Source organism: Ceratotherium simum, chromosome 15 (genome assembly GCF_057802395.1).
Source record: "Ceratotherium simum simum isolate JZ-2026a chromosome 15, ASM5780239v1, whole genome shotgun sequence".
NCBI lineage: Eukaryota > Metazoa > Chordata > Mammalia > Perissodactyla > Rhinocerotidae > Ceratotherium > Ceratotherium simum.
The window spans coordinates 40,848,681-40,867,961 of record NC_141914.1 but is presented as its reverse complement, the minus strand read 5'-3'; the positions used below and the strand labels follow the sequence as shown (position 1 = coordinate 40,867,961).

Genomic DNA, 19,281 nt, shown 5'->3' with positions numbered 1-19,281 from the left:
GACCATATTTTTGTTGGCTTTTTGCCTGCAACATAAAATGAGGACGGTGTACTGAATGGCTAGCTGGCTGCTGAAGGTGGAATGAATGGAAGCTGGGCGAGGAAGTCAAGGCTGAATTTTGAGATGCCACTCTGGACCGTGTACAGCTGTTGAGACAACTCTTGGCAATGATTTAGTGAAGTAAACACAAAATTCAATCAGCCCACTCAGTCACTCCTTCGTTCTTGTGTTTTTCTTGATCCCATCAATATTTGCCTGTGCGGTCTTGGCTGCAGATATTAAGGAGTTAATAAGTTAGCCAGCCAACAGTCAGGAATTGAGAAAAGCCACAGAACTTAGAACTGAACAGCTGACAGCAGATTCTGCAGGTGCAAGATGGGAATCAGCTCTGCATTTTCTGTGTAGCACAATTTTCTCAGTCTGTGCTGTGGCCTGATTTTCTGGCCCCTTCAGGACAAGCTGAGTTATAAGGGAGAGAATTCCAGAGCTTCTTGCTCTATGATCCTATGAACTCTAACCTTCTTTAAAAAGGAAGCGATCTCCTTCTTTGTTTAGACTGATAATATTATGATGGCCTTGTAAGATTTTTAGCTTCATGTTAGGAAATAAAAATATTTTAGATGCCATCCTACTTAAATAAGAAATGGTGGATTAAACTGCACAGCACAATGAATCAGCCTCCTGCAACTGGGCGTCAAGGGGCAAGCATGCTTGTGTGCGTGCGTGCGTGTGTGTGTGTCTGTGTGAGGGAAAGAGGATCACTGCTTGTATTGAACCTATAAGTACCACAGCAGATAGTAAGGTCATAAGAGAGCAGGGAAAAGGAGAGAAATGGACTGCATTAAAGTGTATATTTCTATTAAACTAGTTTATCATATTCTAATCATTCCATTTGCTGGTAATGGACATTCAAGACTAAACTCCACATTGTGGCAGTTCTTCCAAATCTTTTTGGCTTATAGTGGTAAAAATATTAATTATATAACACTTGAAAGTGTTCAGTATGATCCCTTGATTAACAAAACATTCTAGTGTTTCTTCTATAAAGGGGTTTGCATTGCCTGCAAGAGTGATAGTGGCTGATTGGATTGATAACAGGAAAATTAATTTGATTTTCCTTTACACTGGTGTATATGGCCTACACATCCAAACACTTTTGACCAAACTCTATTATGAGGTATGTACTTGGAATAAGGATAGAAAACTCAGATTTGGGAATTTTTTCTAGATAGACTCCAGGAAGGACAGATAAATGCCTTCAATTATCAACAGTCAAAATGGAAGCTAGTGCCTACTATTAAAATGCATTTGGGATCTTCTCTTTCTCTAAGGCCTACCTTAAGTCCCTTAAATCCTATGCCTCCAATTTCTCCTTCTAAAACTGAAGATCTTACAATTTAAACGGTAAAAGGTTAGCTACTTTCAGAAGCACTGGCCTTAGAGTACTTTGAGTTAGAAAGCTCTGAAAAAGTCTCCCCAACCCAAAAATATCTTCACAGACTTTTTGTGAGGGCCTAAAATTCTACCACTAGAAATTTTAATATTTAGAATAAGTTTTTGTTAATAACAAATTCAATTTCAAGGGGCCGGCCCAGTGGCGCAAGCGGTTAGGTGCACGCGCTCCGCTGCAGCGGCCCGGGATTCGCCCAATCGGATCCCAGGAGCACACCAACGCACTGCTTGTCAAGCCATGCTGTGGCAGCATCCCATATGAAAAAAAAAAGTAGGGGAAGATGGGCACAGATGTTACCTCAGGGCCAGTCTTCCTCAGCAAAAAGAGGAGGATTGGCATCAGATGTTAGCTCAGGGCTGATCTTCCTCACAAAAAAAGAAAGAAAGAAAATCCCTCAATTTCGAAACAGTAAAGTTAAATAAACATAAAAATCCAAAAATATGTGCACTACAGATATAATTTTTAAATATTTGTGGACCAAATATCAGAAATGAATATAGAAAATTTAAGTTATTTATGCTGTTAGGGTGCTAGTATTACAGATTACATTTTCCTTTTAAAATTTTCCATGTAATGTGCTTGTAATAAATATCAGTAAGGAAAAAAATTAATATCACTTTTAAAGATTCTAATTCTGCTTGACCACTGTATCTCTCTAACCATTGGAACCTAAAAAATAAATACATAAGATTTAAAAATAAAAAGTAAAATAGTACCCTCAGCTGTACAACTAGATTTAGGGAGAAAGACATAAAACCCAACAAATATTCATTTAACAAGTTAACATGTATTTATTATGGGGAGGGCACTTTGTTGGGTGATATAGAGAATACAAAAAGGACCAAGATCTGTGCCCCACACCCCTTCAAAGAGAATCTGGCATAAAGCTAGTAACTTTGAATAAAGAACACGTTGTTATTATCAGTCATTGGTACATTATGGTGCATCCATTTATTAGCCATTTGTTTCAGATTTTGAAAAGCAGAAGGATAGGGCAAGCCTGGGACATCACCTAAGGAAGATCAGCCTGGATTAAGATACTTAATGAAGGAAGATGAGGGCAGTGGGCACAAGCCGGGAGAGGCGATAGCACAAAAGAGAGAAGATGAGAGCATGCTGATGGCAAACTATTTCAGAGGTTGATCAGAGCTAGCTCTGACTTCTAGAAAATAATTTTCAGCATATGAAATGGACCCTAACAAAGTATTATTCCTATCAATCAGGGAGTGCCAAGTAATCAAGGAGGGATATATATAGACAAATATGCCTTCATATTCACAATATAAACTCTGAAATACTACGACATATGTATTTCCTTATAAGCCACCACTGTAGTGAAGATGGTTTTAGTCCAATCATTTTTGAAGCTCACTCTAATATCTGATGTCGCCAACATCCTTGTTCTATTATTCTGTTCCAGACATTTAAAGCCAGATGGAAAAAGTAATGACCTTAAGGAGTCAAATTCATCATTAAAAATAAAGTATTTTCCAAGTTGTTTGGAATATGGGTTACTTTCTCTTTTTTTCCCCCTTTTCTAGACCTCAAAATACATTGATTTTTCCTCACTGGTAAAGAAGTATAATTATTGAGAAGTATCAAATGAACTCACTTTAATAGACTTCAAAACAATACTATTAAACTGTTATTTTTAATGTTTCTCTTTCCAAGACTAACTTCCTGCATCTGGCCACTCTCTTTAGAAAGTGCTAACACTCACAGGCCCTAAATTTTCATTTGGTCCCTAATACTCCGTTTGGTCATCAATATTCCCTTTTGCTCTTCCCCCCACCCCTCCTCGGCTTATTCTCTGTTGGTATCTATCACATTTTTCTTTTAGTCACTTTCTTTCATTTTTAATCCTTCCTCTTGGGCCAAGTTGTCTGCCTTTTATATCCATGTTTACTTCCTCCTTCTCTTTCTCATTTTACCCTTTCTAGAACTTTAGATTATGAACATGGAAATTTATGAGTCATTTTTTTGCCATGGTGGCCTCCCATTAATAAAATTTCCCTCCTTCGAAAGATTGTTCTAAGAAAGCGTAATTTTCAGCATCCACAATTATTGCCCAAATAGAGATTCAGTTCATTTGATTTGACTTCACATGTGTTAAATCAAATGTGTTTAAGAATGTGATTTCCTTCTGCTATTCTTAGTCAGTATTTTCTGTGAGTCTCCTGCATAATACCTTTCTATTGCAATGTGGAAACTTTAGCTGTCTGTGGTCTACTCTGAACTGTACATAGGACAGGGATAATGACCTTCTCACCCTACAGACCTTCCTGGCTGTGGGTAGAATTGATAGCACTTTTTCAATTTCTCCCTTGTCTTTGCCTGAACATACTGGAATTACAACCTCTGACAAAGGCAACATCCCTTTTGTAGTGGAAACAAAAGGAGTGTGTAATGAATTGGTTAAGATTACATTGCATGTTTAGATGATGAAATCCAACTGCAGCTCAATTCCTTTATTTTCTCGAGCTGGGCCTGGTCTTTCAATAAGACATTATTGACTGGCATCTTCCCCAGAACAGGTGCTTTGGAATATAGTCTTGCTGCTTCGAGTTCTTTAGCTTGAAAAACAACTATAGTCTAGGTCAAGGGAATCAGATATGAGACAGTAATGCCCAGTATCTTAGGATGAGCGCTGTAGATGATCCATATCCAGGGGGCACTAAAAGAATGAAGTGTCTTTGGATTTATATGACGTGGTAACCCTTTTCAAATTAACTTTAGTTACTAAGATGGCAGGATGTGCATTATAGTTTTATATGCCATTTCTCTGCAAAATTCTAGGACTGAGAGGAGCGAGGAGAGGGGAGGAAGACAATTTTTATAATTTGTCATTACAGATTTTGCAATACTGACATTATAAAATGAATTTTTAAGCATTATAAATATGGAACCAATTAATGCCACATGGTGTGGTATTAATAAACTCTATCTTTTTATCACAAAACATATCACCTTTGGTTGCTCTGAACAGCAAATTATCGGCCTCTTTCTACCTTTCCCCTTATTTTACTTGCACTTTTGTCTTTTCTTTTCAGAAAATCACTTCAAATTTTTGCTTTTCAAAATGGCATAATACTGATATTGGCTGCAGAAAATATTTAAAATGTGTTTTTCAAAGAATGATCAGATCATTTATTCATCTTTTAGAGAAGAATGATTATATTCATCTCAATTATTTTTGCCAAGGACTGTAACACTAATTTTGCTCTTTCTAAAAATTAAAATAGCGAACAGTTTATATAAGGTGTTGATAATTACCTATATTATTGAACTGCTGTGACAGATGTTGGCAAAAAAGCCTAAAATGCCTACAGCTGTGCACTCCATGACATCTAGTTTATACTCAGACAGAAGGCTAACAGATGTTCTGAACTGTCACTTTGCCTAAATGTTTTTAAAGTCTAAGGACCTGCTTTATAATTCACCAGGGTCTGGTTTGGTTTCACAGAGGTCCTCAGAATTCCCATCTGTGACAATTAATGTTAAAGACATTGATAAATCAACCCTCGTGTTTTCCCTCTTCTTTAACAAACAGGCATCAGTTTATATATGGATGGTGGATTGTAAAAGCTGTTTGTATATACCTCCTTATTGTGAAGTTCTTTCCTTAAACACAGATAGAATTGGGCAACCAGAATTCATGAAGATATGTTTTGAACTGGGTGTCTGGAAAGAGCCAGGAAATCACCCGTTCTTTTCTTTTCTCTAAATTCTATGCAGCTTGGAAGTAAAATGTTAACAATTTCCAGTGATGGTTATATTTTTTCTAGTGAATAAAAAGTGTTTTGTTTTTTTTATTCAGCATTTTAATAACTCTGCTCACAACAATAACTATTAATTGTGCAGCCTGTTAGGATAATGGAAGAACAAAATGAATGGCATTCACAAAGCAGGCAGCCCAACTTTTCCTGCTTGACACCCTAATACTTCCTCTTCCCAAACATACCTTCAGATCCTTCCTACAGAATTACTGCCCCGTGCAAAGGCCATCAATGCCTTATTTGCTGTTGCTCTTAATTTTAACAAGCTGGATTCCTGTAGTACACTTGCTTAATAGTTTGAACATTCTGTTAACAATCAGGTGTTTGGCCTATCCTGTTTCTCCTCCATTCTGTATAGGACTATAACTCCAAATAGTACATCTTTCTGGGTTTGTTTCTAAATTAGTCCCCACACTTAATTATGAGGATGAGAGGGATGCCTTATTCCTCTTTGTTATAGGCTAAGCTCTCAGTAATCCCAAACAAAAGAGCCAGTTCTGGAAGATATAGGATTTGCTAGCAGGATTATGGTCTCATAGATAATGATGTGCAGTCAGCAGAAGCGAAGCTTTATTTTAATTCAAATAAGCTAGTAAACAAACCACTGACAAGTCTGCTGGTGAGAGTAACTGGCTGCTGTTGCCACATTGGCAGCTAAATTATAGAAAATCTATTATACCCTGTTCACCATATGTTTAATTTAATACAAGATACAAATTAAACTATCCACAGTGCCTATTAAAATAACAATACTTTTTTTATATTTGAATGTCTTAAAATAATTTCTACTGACCCTTTAAAGGGTGGTTTTGATATAGGTGATTATCTGGGGGGAAAAAGTAGTTAATAGAAGGCAAAAAAATTTAATTGCCTTTCTGACAAAATAAAAATATAAATGTTCACTGGTTTACAGTTGTTAATAAGGTCAATCAGCAGTCATGTATTCTGTTATTACTATATTTCCCTCCCACCCTTTTGGTTTCTGAGGCTGAGGTTTTAAGAGTGATACATAGTTTGACCTAAGTGAGTCTGTCCTCCGGAAATCATTAGTTTGATCAAGCCAGCCTATGGGTAGCCTTAAACTCAGATAATTGAGTTTAAACTCTAGATACAACTTTGGTATGGCACAGGAAAAAAGCATAAGACTTTTATATCCCTGCCTCAAGTCAATCTCTTCATAGCCAAAAGATCCTAAGGAGAGCCAGAATTAAGAGGCTGCCTTCCAGAGAAAGGAGAGAAGAAAAAGACAAGACCACACACTGTTCACAACCAACTTCCTCCTGTACCCACAACAGTCAGTAACCAATGATGCTTGCTCAAGTCCATCTGGACTCAGTCTACCAGAGTCTAAAGACCAGGCTGGCGGGCCGGCCCCGTGGCTTGGCGGTTGAGTGCGTGCGCTCCGCTGCTGGGGGCCCGGGTTCAGATCCTGGGCGTGCACCGAGGCACCGCTTCTCCGGCCATGCTGAGGCCGTGTCCCACATACAGCAACTAGAAGATGTGCAGCTATGACATACAACTATCTACTGGGGCTTTGGGGGAAAATAAATAAATAAATAAATAAAATCTTTAAAAAATAAAAAATAAAAAAAATAAAGACCAGGCTGGGTTTTAGAATTATACAGCTAGATTTGAAACCCGGATCTACTATTTCCCAGCTATATAACCATAGATATTTAACCCAGCTGGATCTTCCCTTACTCTGTTAATAAAAGGGGGAGAAGGGGTAATGATACCAATTTTATAGGATTACTATGAGAGTTAAGAGAAAGTATTGGGTATATAACAGATGCTCATTAAAGGTTAGTTCGTTTCCTTTTTTTACCCTCAAGCACATGTAATGTTGCTCTTTCTTCAAAGGTGAAGGGAGAATGTTAGGAGAAGAGATTGGAATGCGAGGTGTCAATAGAAATTCTCCCTAGAGTCAGTTTCCTTGGAGCATTAACTCCTTTGCACAGGCAAAACTCTAAAGGGCATGCTCCTTTGCTCCCCAAATTCAAGATCATATTTACTCTCTTTAAGAATGTATCAGTAAGCCACCCAAACCAACTTCCTATCCTTGGTCCTCTGAAATAGAGAAACAAAGAATAATCACCACACTTTGGGATACCTTTCCAAACTTTTATGTACATACAGCTTTTGTGCTGGGTCTGCAAGTGTGTTCATGGGGCTGCACTATGTGAATTTTGGCTCAAATACAAGGCTATCAAATCCAACTGTGCACTGGTAGTTACAATATTGCACAAGGTGTACATTTGGAAAATATCCCCAGTTTAGGTTATTCTTGAGGGCCAGCAGATGATAATAAAATTTTATTCAGTATGCAAGTTAATTTATCTTCGACTGATGCAAGAAGCAATTCTGGGAGCATGGTACTGGTAAAGATATGCCAGAGGGACACAAAATGAATATCCTGGTCCCTTCCCCTCACTCCACTCCCCTGTTACTCAGAGCTTGAGAGACTAGAGACATTTCCATTTACTGAAACTCTGAAATTATTGATAAAGTAAAAGTTGGAAAAAAAGGGTCGCAGAATGTGTGGCATATTTTAAATGTTTAACATTTTTAAATTAATACTGTTAACACATAAACACAAAATATATGATTGCGTGTAGAACTTTATTTTATGTATAACGAAAATTTAAAGGAGGCCATTGATGAGTGTCCCCCATAGGCCTTGCTTCTACCTCCAACTTTCCTCTTAGTTATACAAGCACACCTTTCTCTAGTCTCTGTTGTCAGCCTTAGCATAAAACAAAGACTGAGAGAACCTCAGCGAGTTCCGGAAGTTTGAACACGGGTGGGAAGGAAGACCATGCTGGGTATTTGGCTGCTAGGAAAGCGGGCCGCCTTGGGGCCTGCACTCCCACCTTCGCCACCTCTGCTTTCCAAGTCATGGCTCACTGACCTGCGAGCCGCCCTCCTCTGGGAGTGCGCTTGTGCGCGGCCTCGTTGGCTCTCTCTCCGTTCCCGACTTTGATCCGGGAACCCCTCCGTGTCCAGCCCTCGGGGAGGACGCACACCTCTCCACGCTCCCAGGGCTCTCCCGGGCTCGCGTGTCCGCAGGCGGCGCGCTAGAGAGCAAACCAAACTGGCCACGCTGTGCGCTCGGAGGAGCCGGTGGTTCCGAAGGTCACTTCGACCTTTGAGTCGAGAGTCAGGGAGATCTGCCCGCCCGCCCGCGTCCTGGAGCGCCCAGAGGCCTGCAGGCAGCCCGGGGACCCAGGCTTCGACTCCCTCGGCCGGCGCCTTCCCTCCCGGAGCCGGGCCGCGCCGGGCAGGGCAGGCCTCGCGGGGCTGGGGCCCGGGCCGCGCTGGGACGTGGGGCCGAGAGCGCGGGAAAGCGGGCGGCGCGCGAGGCCGGTGGGGGCGCAGCTCCTCCGGGGCGCGGGGGAACCCAGCCTCGCCGGCCGGGCCTCCGCTTTCCAGCGCCAGCGACACCGGGTTAGGCTGCCCCATCCCGCAGGGCCCAGGAGACCCGGACGGCCGCCCGATCTGAGAAGCCTGGTTCCTCCCCAGCCCCAGGCGCCCCTCGCCTTTCCACTGCCCCAGGAAAGGAGTCGGGGGAGAGGAGGCCGAGGCTCTGCCTAGAAGCTTATTCCAGAGGCTTTGAAAAAGGAGGTTTCCAGCCTCTGCACACGCGCGCGCTCTCGGGGTAGATTTTAGAATCTGAAGAGTCTGGATTGAAACCACGTCCTTCCCCGGGTCGCGTCTTTTTGGAGAGCGCATCAAGTGGCCGTGTTGCGTGGTGGGGGTTTTGTCTAAGTGGATAAGTGAATCGTGTTGGGCGAGTTGACGGGAGCAACCTGTTCCGCGTCCCGTGGTGTATGGAATTGCACTCGCCGCTGTCACCCTCCGCAGACGGGGCGAGCAGTTGCCCTCCGACCTGGCGCGGCCGCTCCTGTTGGGGCCCGGCTGGCGGGCAGTCGAGGAGAGAAGCTTGCTCGCCGGCCGCCGCCCCGCCCCCGGGCCTCCGGGGGCGTCCCCGGACCCTGACAGCCCTCGCCCGGAGGCCGGCCGGCCGACTTATTTCCCTGAGGAGAGGGTAGAACGGCCAGTTAGTGAATGATTGATTGCTTAAGGAGGGAGAAGCTACAGCTTTCGCTCTAGCTGATGGCTAAAGCATGACACTATGCCATCTCTGTGAAACTCATGATTTGTATGATCATTATTTCGCTGGAACATTCAGACCCTCATCGTGCGTACAGTGTTTTCTTATAAGCAGCACTTGCCAATTTAAAACCAGGTCCTGGGTGCCCTTCTTGCTAATCTCCTCTGCCATGAGTCGGATTAAATCCTTTTTTAATCCCCTCTCTTCCTCTCTTTTTCCTTCCTTCCTTCCTCCCTCCCACCCTCCCTCCCTTTTTTCCTTCCTTCTTCCCTCCCTGCTTGTATCCCTTGCTTCTTTCCTCAAGCTGAGTGGTTCATGCTGAATGCCATTTTCTCACCAGCATCCAGTCTAGGAGTGGGGGGTTATCCCCCCCCATATCTCCCCAGGATGACTTGGGCTTGTAGAATTGGAGAGCTCAGCTATGGCCCCAAAGCACTTTTGAATGGTGAAGCTGCCAGTTCAGAGCCACCTATGAACGCCCATAAATCAGTTCGCCGGGATTCCCCAACCCAGTCAGAAAGCCCATTTCTATAACCAAGAATCGTTTTGGTGGTGTGTGTTTGCTCCAAGGAAAGAGGAGCTGATCAGTCAGTCTAGTTTCTGGATACAGAAAGCTTTTTTTAAAAAAAAAAAAAAAAAAAAAAGCAGTTTTCCAGTTGCAGACAACTGGTTCTTCATCCCCTCACCTACCAAGGCAGTTTGTCACTTTGGCCCTTCACCATGACACAGTCCACATTTTTTAGCTAAAGGCTGAAGTCTTCACCCCTGTCAAATAGAACGTCATTGCATACAGCTTTTGAGACAACTTCTGAGGACTTGCCTACCAAACTGTCTTTCCGATCCCTCACAAGACAGTGAGGCCAACTGAGAGATTGTAAACTCTCTTATGCTGGGATTGAACAGATTCAATTGATAAGATGTGTAAGGTTTACTCACCTTTAGTCACCTTAGGCTCCTCACTGATGCCTTTCTATCTTACAGACTTAGAGTCAGCTCAAAACCCCTCCCTCAGTGGAGAGAGGACAGCAGTTCAGATTCTTCTTTGAGTTCATTATAAAAAGGAAAATAGCTTTTGTCAAGTTGGGGCATCCTTTATAAATTTTGATGGTCAGAAAAAAATATGACAAGAGAAGCAGGAAAAGATCATTCCGTTATTTCAGTGGATTACTTCTTTAGTGCAAAGTTATGAAACGCTGGATTACACATTTCACATTTGCCCTCCCCCACTCCCCCTTTGGTTGGGAGAAGTGTTTCTACTATTGACTTTCAATTTTGCATAATGCCGCCTCCTTTCCTACAATACACAACACAGAAACAAATACACATTCCCTAGCCTGTTCTACTGAAGGTCACTCCTGATTTACACTCTTCCTTCCTCCCATACACACACACTCACACTTACACAGGCACATTTTTCTTGATCCAGAGAGTGCTGGGATATGCATAACTTTTTTAGCATTGCCCTGACTTTCATTCTTTTCGAGCTGATATTAAGGTGTTCATACTGAGATATAAAATGAATTATGGAGAAACGACCATGTGAGAAATTGTTTAATTTTCTGTTTTGTGGTTTGTGTTTGTTTTTCAAGTTTCATAGGACAGGCTTTATTGGCGTCTAAGTAATAGTCCCCAAGAATCCCTTATTAGATGACTTCAGACCAGCTGTAAACCAATAACATTAACGTTTCCAAAAGGGAAACTAGAAGCTAAGATCGGTTTTGTCAAGGGATTCATTTGAGCATTTATCTTTCTTTTATTTTGAATGATTTATGGGAAGAAAAGGAGGACTGAACGGGACAGGGGCAGAGAGAGAGAACCCAATGAAAACTTATTTTTAAGATTAAAGCTATTTCCCCAGACTATTGTCTTGCTACAAGTGACAACACATAAAGCAGAAGTCATGAAAGTGGATTACTGTCACTCTGGACTGTTGGAGGCCTGGAGAGCCCTGGCATTAATTCCTGTAGAAAGGTAGATACACTTAGCCACCTTCCCCTGCACTTCCCCTGCAGCGCCCTCATTGCCTAAGGGTTCAGGACTCTCTCCGAGTTAATACAGACCTCAGCTGGGTCCAGGTGGCAGGGCTTTCCCCATGAGGGGAAGCAGATGCTCTCCATGGAACTGATGAGGAAGCCGGGTGGCTGTAAGAACAGGCCTGAAGGGATGGGGCACTGTAACAGGGGGACTGTGGCCACCAGTGCCCTGGCAGGATGGCAATCAATGAGTCAAAGCTAGCTACCAGGGAATGAGAGAGAGCCAAGAGTAGGACTCTTTGGGTGCTAGAGACTAACCTTTAGCTGTTCCACTCCTCCCCCTGGGCTCCCATCCCAGGGTTTCTGGGATTGGAGCTCTAACCAGAGGAGAGGCCGAGCATGGGAAGAAAACATGCCTAGCCCCTGTCCAACACGACACATGGGTGGGACCCTGCAGAGACCGGGAGACACACCTCAAGTCCGCAGTGAGCTGTGTCTGGCTCATGCAGTTGCACATGGCCAGGGGAGGGAGGGCGCCTCATTTCCTCAGTCGCTCTGTCTGGGGTTGTTGTGTCTGCTCTCCCCCAACCCTCCGCCTCACCCCATCAGGACCACATAGAATTGAAACTCCGTTGCCTCTGCCTGCACTGAGCCTAAAAACTCAGGATTTGATAAGGTTACTGCACCACTGATACAATTGCAGATTTTTTAAAGCCTCCTCAAGGAGACAGATGTTTGGGCTGATTAAGAATTGAGGAGGAAACCTGCAGCTGCACGAAGGAATAATCTATTGGATAAATATTTTAATAAAAAAATATGAAGAGATCAGCCCGACCTTGAAAGGTCTTCTGCTTTAAAAAAATCTTTATCAAACCCCCATTCTATGGCTTCAATAAACAGAACCCATTACCTCACGGCATCTTTTGTTGGCCCCATACAAGAGAGAACAAAATGGTTATTCAGGGGAACGCTTTCGATTTTTATTGTGGGTAGCCTGCACAAAGAGCCGTGTTATTGTATTTAAAAGAACCATCTGTAGCAGAAACAATGGCATCAAATTATCTTTGAATACCCACTGAAAAAACATAAAGCTTTTTTTTTTTATTCTTCTGTACGGTGGGGGGATAGAGCAGTGTTAGGATAACTGACTTTTTTGTTGTTCTCTGGGTGCATTCTTCTCGCTCCCCCTCTCTCTCCCCCTCACCCTCTCTCTCCTCTCTCTCTCCCTCTCCCTCTCTCTCTCTCTTTTAAAAAATCAGCCATTTGGGGTTTTAAGCCATAAACGATTTTTCTTGTTGCAGGGGATTGCAGTGGCAAAGCTAGGCTAGGTCTTGGAGGCTGGTGTCAGGCGAAGCGGGTGAAGGCAGGAGGCTGATGGAGATGGGGGGAAGAAAAGCCGAAATGGATTCACGGTGCCTTGGATGGAGGACGAGAGGGGAATTGCAAGCTCCTTCAACTCACTCTGTCCGGTGAGAAGTGATCAAGCCTGGGCTGACAAGAGGCTCAGGGAGCCCTCACGTTCTTTCGCTTTTTTACCTGCCAATCAAACTGCTACAAGACAACACCCTGATCTGGCATGGACATGTAAGTAGCTTGCAACCCAACTTTGACATTCACTGCTAGCGCGCTCCTCTCCGCCCACCCCCCCCAACTCACTTTCTTCCCCTCTCATGCTATTTTTTTTTCTTTTGACCTTTAAGAGATCTGGAAATACACCCTGTGTGGCAGTCATTTAACACAGGCAGATTTAAGTCTGAAAGTGTTAACTTTTGGAATTAAATGCTAATTTTGATTTCTTTAACAAATGCAGAAATGAAGTGACATTTTATTCTCTTCTGAACAGTTTTAGTGCTGAACATAATCAGTTGCCTTACAAGGGTGTGTGTTTCTTTTTCTATGAAAATGAAGAAATCCGTGAGCCCCCAGAGAGAAACACAGAAATGAAAAATTAAGGCTTCCATCCTAAAAATGTTAAATTCTAGCATTTCAGCCCTACAAAGAACCTCCTCCAGACCAAGGTTACGTAGAGTGGAAAGAGTGATTGGAGTCAAAAGGTGCATATCATTAAGGGGTTGCTACCCTGTCGTCTGGCCTCTGACCATTTTGGTGGTGGTTGTGGGGGAGGGGTGTGAAAAAAGAGAAGGAAAGGGACATGGTGACACATCGTTCTTTATGAGAGATTGACACTGAGGGGGCCAGAGATGCAAGAAGGCAGGATAAGCAGGAAATATTACCTGAGAGAAGGAATTACAGAGCATGGCGAAGCTGGAAGCTAGGAGGGCTTCTGTGGGAAGTTGCGTGAGGGGGTGACGGGGCTTGCTCTCTGGCGCCCTCTAATGGCAATTTGAATCAATGTTTTACTTCCTTAATTCAGTACTGGGAAAAGCAGCTGGGTTTTTGTTGCTGTTGGTGGTTTTTTCTCCGCAGACTTAGAAACTAGAGACTATTAGTGGAGCAAATTGATTGTTTTCATCCCAGAAACTTATGTATATGCCTTAAAATTATCAATGTTTTCTCCGCAAACCTCCCCTCCTCTCCTGAAATTTTGATAGACTAATAGAGGAGGGAGGCTAACGGCAAATCGACATATAGAGGGTGGCCCATGCCCAATTAGTAATTCGGGAAAAGGGATTCCTTTCCTACCTGAACAGCATTCTGACTCTTCCAATATGCTCGAGAGGCGCAGGGGGGTGGGGTAGGGAGGGATGATTTGGAAATTGCAGATTCTGACACGGGCTCATTATAATACAATTTAAAGGGGGCCCTTAGGCACTTCTGTTATTGCGACATGTGGTGGTCAGGGGGCTTTCCTTCCCGCCTCCTTTTTCTTTTTTCTTTTTCTTCTTTCTGTCGTTCTTTTTTTATTTTTTTTAAATTTAGTAGATAAAGGTTAATCTTGGGCTGAATGATGGAGCTATGATTGACAAGAGAAAAGGTGTTGAGGGCAGGTCGCGCTGTCTTATTTACAGCCCACTGCTTGCTGTAGAGTCTTTGTTAGGACTGGAAAGCTAATTTAGTGCTGATCAAAAGCACCACAGAGTTAAAGGACTGGTAATGACTGCTAATTTCATTTCAGCCTCATGCATCCCCAACCGCTGTAATTAAAGACACGCTATTTAAATACAGGTGAAGGTTGTTGTTTTTTTTTTTTTTAAGTTGGGGTGGGGGTGGGTGGATTACAATTTTATTTAGATTTCATCTTCTACATGGGTGTTATGTAGTCCAACATCAGATTTTTTTTAGAGCCGCTTCTTGTCATTTATACCTGGCTTTGCAGAATCGGCAGTATGAAATGTGTCAATCACAATAAAAGCCCCTGTTTAAAGAAAGAAAAAAAAGGGGGGATGCAGAGGAGTAACTGTTTAGGGGGGATTTAAATATTTGGGTCTCTTTTTTTCCCCTTCAAATTAATAGAAGGGCCTTCGAAATAGCTAAAGTATTTGAAACTTGGGGCAGGGTTAACAGGGCAAAGGGATCAGTGTCAGCTTTTTAAGTACTTCTAAAAAGATCATGTGAACAGATGGAAAAATATATTTTTAATTAAATAATTTCCCCCACACTGTAGCTGCAGTGTTGGCTCAGAAACCGTGTAATTCCTCAACCGATAGGAGTTTCTTTATGAGAACATCAAAGGATAAAAAGCTCTACATTTTCGTAGTTGGTTAAAATTGATAACCCTCCCCCCCACACACACACCCAAAAAAAGAATTTAGCCTTTAATCTCTTTTTATCCACGAAGACTAAAGCTCTGTACTCGACCCGGCGAGCGGCTCTCGCCTTCCGGGGCTGGAACCCGGCTCAGATGTGAAGCGGCGCTGAGCCGCCGCGCAGGTTCGTGCCCAGCGCCCCCTGTTGGACACAGTAGGAGCTGCCCAGCGCCAGTCCTGGAAATGGCTAGAACCGTGCTCTGGGGTTAGATAAAACTCTTTATTACCCTCCAAAAAGGAGATGGGGCGAGGAAACAAGTTTTTATATTTTTGAAAGATAATATAATCTTAATTCAATAAGAAATAAAAAGCAGATAATACAACTTTAATTCAATAAAAAAAATACAGACTAACCTATTCTTTCTTCTCGCGTCCCAGCCACTCCCTACCCCAGTCTGGGTTTGGGATTTTTTTAAAGATTCTGCAATGGTAAAACAGATGAAGCATGATAAAAAAAAAACCAAAAAACACAAAACAAAAAACAGAATTTTCTTCTGTAGCAGTGGAGAACCAAGCAAAAGTTACTTCTCCCGTTCTGTCCAAATTTCAAAAAATAAAACGGAACATGCTGCTGCTTGCCGTTTTAATGTTTCAGCAGCATCCTGAATGCCCTTGGAGGGCCTTCAAGTATTGCAACTGAGTATCTGAATAATTGAAATAACCTTCTCCTTTTTACTTGTTTATTTTCAGAGTGTAATTAAAAGGCCGGTCTCTTCTTTGGGTGTTTCCCATCCCCCAGACCAATCTTGATCAAACTTTTCCTTTCTCGGCTAGCGGTCAAATTCCAGATATTGTTTAAGAAACAGGTGCCTGACACTTTTCTTCTTTTATCTCAGCAGTTAGGATTTCAGGGAAAGTGTGCCGATGATAAAGAGTATTTTCGTTTGAAATTCAGCATTTTCATTGACCAGGAATCCAAATTATCCTAGGGGAAGAGGAGTATTTTTACACTTCCAAAAACTACCTGTCTACATAAGAAAGAGCTCTGACTTGTTCTTTGCTCAGCACGTGAGGGCAAAAGTACACTTTGAATTCTTTCGGAAAGGTATAAAAATGACACATCCTCTGAATTTAAAACAGTGGGAAAATATGGGTTTGTTTAGGTGTTTAAAATCAAATTGAAACAATTCGAGTGCCAAATAAACACATATGATCCCACAAGGTGTTTTACGATTTCGATCTTCAGAGATATACTTACAATTTTAACTTTGAGATAAAAATCTTAAGACGTTTAGGGCTTGCTTTTTTTTTAAAGTTTGCCTATTGAAGAAAACTAGCTTAATTTTCACGACAGAATTCGTTTTTAAAATATTTAATACTGTAGCTACGCAAGTTATGTTGATCTTTATTCCCCCTACCTCCCCAAATCAGCGGATCCCAGATTGTGTTTTCAGGGGAATTGCTCTTCGGTGCGATGAGAGATGCCTTCTCCATCTGATTCCAGAATCGAATCTCAGCTTATGTTTCTCATAAATGAGTTCAGTTACAGTGGCAGGAAAAGAATCGAGGCTTCTGATCAATTTTTACCCGGAATTCTATTGAAATGACGAGCAAGCGGGATTCCCTGCTACGGACACCCCCACCCTTTGCTTTACCAAAAGACTAGTCCCCGTTACAGAAGTGTTGAGTCCGGGCCGGCTTTGGAACCAGCGCCAACCACGTAAGGTAACAAACGGTGCGCTGACAGCCGCGGTCCAAGGCAGCCCACGGCGTGGGGAGGCCAGAGCCGGTAGAATCTTGGAGGCGACCGGCGAAAAGGGATATATGTCTGCTGTTCGGAAGTGATGTCGAATTGGCAATGGCAGAGGCCCGGGGATTTCGACCGCGTTCCGCCCCAAGGGGGTCCCAACCTGTAGGGGGAAGGCAGGGGGAGGAGCCGCACCTGGCTGCGGGCGGGCGGGCGGGCGTGAGTCCCCACCTTTCCAGGGCCCAGGGAAAAAGCGCAACCCCTAGTTTAGGAAAGAGAACTAGACAAGTCGGTGACCTAGGCCTGGGGATGCCACCCAGCTCTCCCAGCGCAGTGTCATTTCTGTGGTTTCAGGCGGCCTCAGCCCCGCCGGAATCCCACGCCCCGCGGCGGCCAGCAGGAAGGTGGCCCTTCCATCTCTGGGGCTGGGGAGGGGGCAGCGTGTGACTGACTCCTTAGTAGCAGGCAAAGCCTGAACGGCTGGCAACGGGCCGCGATTCTCCGCAGCAGCAAAGCGCCCTTTAGGGGCGGGGCGGGCGCTTTTGGTCTCTTGTCTCAGCGTCCAGGCCTGAGCCCCGGCCGTTGGCTGCGCGCCCTGCTTTATAAGTAGTCAAGCTTGCCCGATTCGGAGGACGATCCAGGAGGATGGGCCAGCCTAGCTTGGGCCCACTGAGTCGTGCCAAGTCCTCAGCCCCCTCTCCCCTCCATCCCTAACACCTTTCCTGGTGAACCCAAGCCTTACTCTGAAAGCTGGTGTATGTGGCTTAGAGTTTGGTGGCTGTTTGGAGGTGGAGAAAATGACTGATTGTTAAGACTGAGATGGAAGGATGAGTCCTCATTTATTAAGTTTGCTCTTTTACTTTGTCTCTAAACTTTGAAGGTCCTTTAGTTCCCTTGATCCAACCCTGAGACAGAGGAAGGCGCCAGGGAGAAAGCCCAGCCAGGCTTGAAGGAGCTAAGGTATAGACAGATACACATCTCTTCACCACTCAGCCTGGCAGATACACCCTGCCAGACTGTGCGTCCTAATCCAGGGCCCAGCTGCTACGTGGGTTGCTGAAGGGTGTTGAAACCACAAGTACAACTTGACACCATTGAGCCCACAGTGCTTGTCAATAATCTGTGAATTAGGTGCAGAGATTGTCACTGTAGATCATAACAGTTTCTGAAGGACTCATTACAGCCTATCGTGTCAATGATCTTCAAATTAAGGGGGGGGGGCGAGAGGGAAAAGGAGTGGGGAGAGCCTGCAAAAAGGGAAGAAGGGTGGGAGGGGAGGTAAAAGTCAGAGCCCCAGTTCCTAAGGAGCCTTTAAAGATTATCAGACTAGCGATCTGAGAATTCCATTGGGATGGGTTTGGAAGCCCAACTCCATCTGAGCCGGGCTTGGAAGGGGGGCCCTAGGGGGTGAGCAGAAGTGGGCCCCTGGGAAGGCAGACTTCTCAGACATTTCTTTTGAGGCCAGAAGAGCTTTGGGGAGAGGACTCCAGATGTCAATGGGAGGCCTTGAGGATGCCAGCCCGCCCAGGATAGGTGTACACTTTGATTCAGAGCACTTTCCAGAGCAAGCCGCAGCTGCAAATCTTTGAGAAAAAGTGGGTAACAGTTTTGTTTAGGGCTGATGGTGATTGTAGGGTAATTTTTTCCCCCAATGGTTTGCTTTCAGCTTCTTTTCATGCAAACAGGTGAAAGACTTTCTTCCTTTTCCTTTGATAGTATTCCTGTCCCTTACGCACACCTTAAGCAGATCTAATTTCTTCCCGGAACCTGCTTTTTGGGGAGCCAAACACCTCAGCCCTCTGAGGTCCTTGGGTTTTGTGACGTTTTGTGAGTTTGTATTATGTCCGACTGTACTTCTGATAGGGGACTTGCAGGTAACACAGGAGTAGCAGGCACCATGAGATCTCCAAAAGAAAGAAGACTAAAGCCCACTGTGGCAGCTGGGGAGGGGCCAGGCTAAGGAAAAGCCGTTCTCCCTGTTGGGTGGATTGCCGGCAGGGACTGTGCAGCCCGGCATGCACTGGGGTGTCATTTGTGTGTCATTTAATATGGTCTAGAGAAACCTTAGGGAAGGCTAGGTTTGTTTTTCTCAGAAAAGTTGTGGTCACAACTAAATGAAATAATCACAGTTGGAGAATTTAAAACAATCATCTTTTTCCTAAAATGAGGGTAACAATCCTAGTCACTGGAAAATTAGGATTCTGAGGAAGCCCTGTTCCTTTGGTATGATTGATGGATCACACAAGATAGCGTGGTCCAGGAGGGGGATGTGCATTTAGACTCCCGAGGGATGACTGAGAGGTGTGGAGGGGCCCATGCTTGTGTTGGGCTACTTGCAGTTCCTGGTGATCTGTTCGCTGAGTTTTTGTTTTTGTTTCTCATTCCCTTCTCCTAATTTTAAATATCAAAATCATAGGTTCATTTTTTTTCAGTGCAACTGAAAACCACTGGTGGCAACTCTTTAAATTTTCAGTTTGTCTTTTTTTTAAGGGAATTTCTATTTAAAATAATTAGATCGTTGAATGGGCACATTGCATTTTTCCCTGGGCAACAGCTGCAGTGGAGAGACAGAAT

General features: G+C 43.7%; 1 long non-coding RNA gene across 3 annotated transcripts in view; it reads left to right on the top strand.

The window, feature by feature from the left end:
• Positions 1-19,281, top strand: part of LOC106800952 (uncharacterized) — a 453,355-nt gene that overhangs the window by 398,358 nt on the left and 35,716 nt on the right. For all 3 annotated transcript variants that reach the window (XR_015554490.1, XR_015554489.1, XR_015554488.1), the window contains exon 5: positions 12,615-12,897. This is a non-coding gene — a long non-coding RNA (uncharacterized LOC106800952). The remainder of the gene's footprint in view (positions 1-12,614; positions 12,898-19,281) is intronic.